Source organism: Psammomys obesus, unplaced genomic scaffold (assembly GCF_907164565.1).
Source record: "Psammomys obesus unplaced genomic scaffold, mPsaObe1.curated_primary_1811, whole genome shotgun sequence".
NCBI classification, from domain to species: domain Eukaryota; kingdom Metazoa; phylum Chordata; class Mammalia; order Rodentia; family Muridae; genus Psammomys; species Psammomys obesus.
This window is the reverse complement of record NW_026596039.1, coordinates 14,629,876-14,636,095: the sequence shown is the minus strand read 5'-3', so window position 1 is coordinate 14,636,095 and position 6,220 is coordinate 14,629,876.

Here is a 6,220-nt window from a genome sequence, read left to right as displayed (position 1 = left end):
TGCTACAAACATGGTTGAACAAATGTCCTTGTTGTGTACTTGCGCCTCTTTTGGGTATATGCCTAGGAGTGGTATGGCTGGATCTTGAGGAAGCGCTATTCCTAGTTGTCTGAGAAAGCGCCAGATTGATTTCCAGAGTGGTTGTACCAGTTTACATTCCCACCAGCAGTGGAGAAGCGTTCCCCTTTCTCCACAACCTCTCCAGCATGTGTTGTCCCTTGAGATTTTCATTTCGGCCATTCTGATGGGTGTAAGGTGAAATCTCAGGGTTGTTTTGATTTGCATTTCCCTAATGGCTAATGAGGTTGAGCATTTCTTTAAGTGCTTCTCTGCCATTCGATATTCCTCTGCAGAGAATTCTCTCTTTAGCTCTGTTCCCCATTTTTTAAGTGGATTACTTGGTTTGTTGCTTTTCAGCTTGTTTAGTTCTTTATATATATTGGATATGAGTCCTCTGTCAGATAGAGGGTTGGTGATGATTGTTTCCCAATCTGTAGGCAGTCGCTTTGTTTTGATGACGGTGTCCTTTGCTTTACAGAAGCTTTTCAATTTCATGAGGTCCCATTTATTGATTGTTGCTCTTAGAGCCTGTGCTGTTGGTGTTCTGTTCAGGAAGTTTTCTCCTGTACCAATGAGTTCTAGGGAAGCAGATGCTGAGCCTGATGGCCAACTGATGGGCAGAGTGAATGGAATTTTATGTAAGAAGTGGGAAATAGTAAGAGCTGGAGGGAACGGGAACTCCACAAGCAGAGCAACAGAACAAGATAATTTGAACACAGGGAACTTCCCAGAGACTCATACTCCAACCAAGGACTATTTGTGGAGATGACCTGGAACCCCTGCACAGGTGTAGCCCATGGCAGTTCAGTGTCCAAGTGGGTTACATAGTAATGGGAAGAGGGACTGCCTCTGACATAATCTGATTGGCCTGCTCTTTGATCACTTCCCCCTGGGGGGGGAGCAGCCTTACCAGGCCACAGTAGAGGACAATGCAGCCACTTTTGATGAGAACTGATAGACTAAGATCAGAAAGAAGGAGAGGAGGACCTCCCCTATCAGTGGACTTGGGGAGTGGCATGCATGCAGAAAGGGGAGGGAGGGTGGGATCGGCAGGGGAGGAGGGAGGGGCTTATGGGGGGATACAAAATGAATAAAGTGTAATTAATAAAAAATAAATAAAAGATTTAAAAAAAAATAATAATAATAATAAAGAAAAAAAGTTTTTGAGAGATAGGAATACAAAGCACATACCTAAAAATAGTAAAGGCAATATATAGCAAACAAATAGCCAATATCAAACTAAATGAAGAGAAACTTAAATTAATTCCACTGAAGTCAGGGACAAGGCAAGGCTGTTGGAGCCCACTCTCTCAGTATCCCTTCAACATAGTAGCAGAAATCCTTGCTAGAGCAGTAAGACAGCTAAAGGGGATAAAAGGAATACAAATTGGAAAGGAAAATGTCAAAGTGTCACTATTCACAGATATTATAGTATACATGAGTGACCCCAAAAATATAAAAAAAAAAAAAAAAATTATTCTAGAAGAAAACAGCAAGAGAAGACAAACACCTCTTCTGTGTTCTAGGATCATCTAACAGTCTTTCAAAGCTTATCATCCAAATAATACCTCCTTATCTTAATGTGCTCTTACTTTCAAATATATTAACATTAATTTGAAAGTAAAAGGATACGAGAAAATCGGCTATTTTGTGAACAAAAACGTACAAATGGCATTCTGCCAATGATTTTTCGCCTGTACCTCAAAACATCGCTTTGAGCTGCAAACTATTCCTAACACAATTAAAGTGTTTTACTCAGTGCAGTTTCCATTTGATTTAAACAGCATTGGTGCCGGAGTAAACATGGAATGGCTGGTCTTCAAGGTGAAAGGAAGTAGCTAAGTACTTCTGGATCATGTCTAACCTGCGCTTGGCTTTCACCAAAAGCTGCTGCTGGGCGAGAGGAGCCACACAGCCAGATTGCGGCAGGTCTCTCCCTGAAGACCCAATTCCTGTTGGCTTGAAACGCTCAATGAACTCGTATGGGCTGGGTAGAGACAGAAATCACAGTGTTGTTTATTGAGCTGCATCCCTTAAAACTATAGTGGGACAGTGCTATGAGTAAGAACTGTCACCTACACCAGGCATATACATACATATACATGTATATGTATATATATATGGCTTTCTCAATGTGGGCTCAAGGTTGCAGGGGCTAGCGGAAGGTTCCAGTGTACACATTTTCTATTTGACTTGTGTATGTCCTTACACAGTCATTTTGAAGGGTGCTGGTTGTCATATTGTAATGCGGGTTGCTGTTGTTTACCCGCAGTTAGAGCAGGGTGGCAGGGTGGGGGTGGGGTGGGGTGGGGTGGGGTGGGAGTGGGGAAGGTTGTAGTGTGTGTGTGTTTGTGTGTGTGTGCGCGCAGGCGTGCCTGCTGCCAGCTGCTGACTTTGAGTATCATCATATAACGTTTTCACTTAGTTTTGCGGCAGGGGCTCTTACTGCATTTAGTGCCCTCTGTTGCAGCCAGACTTGGCTGGCGAGCTCCGCCTGCTCCCACTCTCAAATGCTTGAGTGCATGCCATCATTAGAATGCTGGGAAGGACTCATCTAAAAAAAAAAAAAAAAAAAAAAAAAAAATTGCTCTGTTTTAATAGTTTCTAAGTATTTAACTTCAAAATCAGAGCTCAGATCCTTATGTGAGTGCAGCAAACGCTTTTACCCAGAGTCATTCCCCAGCTCTACGGTTACTTTTTGCATTTGAATTGTGAAAAATGTAATACCAGGTTAGATCTCTGATTGTGGACCAACCCTCCCTCGTGCCCTCACAGTGGCTTCTCATTTTCTTACTGGAGTGGCAATGTAACACTAGTATCTATCTATTGATATACGTTGCTCTGTGCTTTCTGTAGAACACTCCTAATATTTCCACTTGAAATGTTTTCTGTGTGTCTTTGTAGGCGTTCTTCAGTCGGCTAATGGAATTGCTACCTTGCTTAAACACTTGTATGAAATGATTAAATTTCTTTGAATGATCGTTCCCCATCTTTTGAGTTGATGAAACGACTTTTCTATTTTAACCTATTAATGCAGTGAGTTACATTATTGGGTGTTAAATCAAACTGTGTTCCTGGAATGGACTCAGACATGTCTTTTATATACATGGCTGGATTCAACTCACGGTACCTTTTGCATATCCAGGAAAGGGTTGCCAGCCTCTCCTCAGACATCATTGAAGTAGAGCTTTACCAAGTCAATTTTTAAAATGATTATTTAAACATTTAGGCTTTTTATTTCTCTGTGAGTTTCATATAGTGAATTGCTTTTCTTCGGAGGAATTTGTCAGTGGCATATGTTTTAAACTATCTTCTTGGTCTTCTACTCTATAACAGGCTCCACTGTCATTTGCGGCACAGCTGGGTGTCTCTTTTACTTGATTAGGCCAACCAAAAGCTTGCCATTTTACCAACATTATCCAAGGTAGGTTTGTGTCTGTTGTTATTGGCGCTTCTGTCTTTGTTCTCTATATTGCTTATTTCTGTTCTTGCATTTATCCTTTCTCTTAATTTTTTCTCATTGCCTTTAAAACATGATATTGATATTTATCAGAAATAGCTATATGTTTCAGTGTACTACTGTGTGTGCATGGGTGTGTGTGAGGTATATTATGGCATGTATGAGGGAACAGAGGACACCTTTGCGTCTCAGTCCTTATCTTAAACTGCGTTTGAGACCAGGTCTCATTCCTGTTTTGTTCTTGGGCTGCCCAGTAGCTCCCCGATTCTCCTGTTTCTGCCTCCCACACCCCTGAGGAGGAGCAGGGATTACAGACACATAAACTACTGCCTCCAGCTTTTATGTGGGCTTTGGGGCATCTTAATATGGATACTCAGGCTTGGTTCTTGGCTTAATTCTCAGAAGCATCTTTCAGTCGTCCAGAAATAGGTTTTGAAGAACTTGGGATTCTATGATATTCCAATGAGATACCTCAAACATCATATGTTTATTAACATCTAGAATGTCTTCTCTAAAAAAATTGTAGTTTTAATTTTTTCTAAGTATTAAGGTTAAAGTCTTTGTTCATTTTCTTCTCTGCTAAACATACAAAATAATAGATTTCTGCAAATGACTACTTTGACATTCCCAGGTTTTATGATGTATTACTTAATTTAAGTATATTTTAATTTTCATAACAGTTTTATCTTTGATTCATGTATTATTTAGAAATATTTCCCAATATCATAATTATCTTTTCATCCATATCTGATTAGATTAAAACAAATCAAACTTTAGACCTTAAGTCTAGTTTGTGTCTATATCCCAGCGATGATTTAAATTTTAAATTGTCTTTGTGTGTGTGTGTGATATATGCATGTGTACATGCGTGTGTGTGTGTGTTTGTGTGTGTGTGCTCATGCATATGGAGGACAGAAGTCAGTGTCACATGTCTTCCTCTGTCACACTCCACCTCACTTTTGGAGGCATGTTTTCTCACTAAATCTGGAGCTCACTGATTGGCTCAGTCCATGAGCTCCCATGATCCACCTCTCTCTACCTCCCATTGCTGGTGTCACAGATGAATGCTGCTATGCCTGGGTGCACACTCGAAATTTGAACTCAGATCTTTATACTTGCGCAGCAAACACTTTACCCACTATTTCCGTAGCCCTCAAGTTGTAGATTTTTAAGTATCTGAAAGTTTTATTTGCTACTGTATAAATTGTTAATTCTAGTAGCCTAACTCTTGTTAACCTTTAATCCCATTAATTTATCTCTTTAAACAGTTTGTGTGGTTAGTATAAGACTGAATCAGATAATGCCAGGGAGCTCAATGTTAAAATATATTTTATCATTTTTTCCCTTTTCTACTCTTGTTTGCGATACATTATTATTTAATGATTTTTATTTTGAGCTCATTGCTTAAACATAGTATGTGAGACCTTAGAGGAGGGTTCTGGATACTTCTGCCCAGAGAAAAAAAAAACACGTTTGTATCATACACCTTAGAACATAAGCAGCGAGGTCACACTTTGGTTTACTTTCTCATTAAGGTATTTTTGTACCCATAAAGTGAATAGACCTTATGATTGTGGGTCATAAAGTCTTTTCCTTTTCCTAGTGTGTGTGCGTGTGTGCCTTTATATGATTCTGGTGCCTGTGCAGGTTTGAGTCTTCAGATTCCCCAGGAGCTAGAAATACAATTGGCTGTGAGCTGCCCTACTTGGGTCCTGGGAACTGAGTTCTGACCCTCTGAAAGAGCAGTAAGAGCTCTGAACCATCTCTCTAGCCCCAGAACATAAATTCTTCAGTGACAGCTGTCATCAATGGTAATATTATTTTAATTTTCCTCTACAGTTACAGCAGAGATGCAGTTTTCTTTATAGGCTCTTTTTACTGGGAGCTACCTTGTTTCTGGCTCATTCTTTCAGGAATGTGAATGTCTGGATTCTTCTGAAATCTTGTGAAACAGCTGCAACATTTGAAATATTTTGAGTTTGTAGAATGTGTAGTATTATGGATTGTCATAATTATACATTGAAGTATAATTATCAAAGCACTAAAAATCAAATGTGTGATGTATTAATATGTATGTTTTAAAAATATATGGTTTAGTGATTTGCCTAATAACTGCCATAATTACATAGTAGTAATAATGCATAGGCATGATTTCAAGATGTCTGCAGCACCTTGATATTGCACAGAACATCTATAGTTTACTCTGCAGGCAAAGGTAGCAATTGCTCTAACTGCTGATATTTGTTATTTACATTCTATGTAATACGGAATTTTAATATGAAAATAAAGATGTGATTTTTTTTTTTTTTATTGAAGTCCATACAGTTCTTTTACAAACACTTTGAAAGTTGACAGGCTTCATAGTTAAGAAACCCTGGAAAGGACTAATGTCATGTGACATTTTAGATGGTTTCAAAACTCTTGAGCTCTTGGTCTTGGTGGGCCCTTGCCCCCCAGTCATCCCAGCTTCTATGTACAGGGCAGTTTCTGGCTTAAACCAGAAAAGGTGAGAGGTGTTCAAGAAAATAACAGTGGAGTAAGAGAACAATGGTGTTTTATGAAGGAAATGATCAGTATGGTGGGAAGTGAGCAAGGATGTATATTTCAGCTTTCTCTTATTGTAGATACTGCTTGGATTTTGGGGACCACGTGCTGCGCTGCTGGGGGCAGCAGGGTGCGTGTCTCCCATCATTTTAAAGT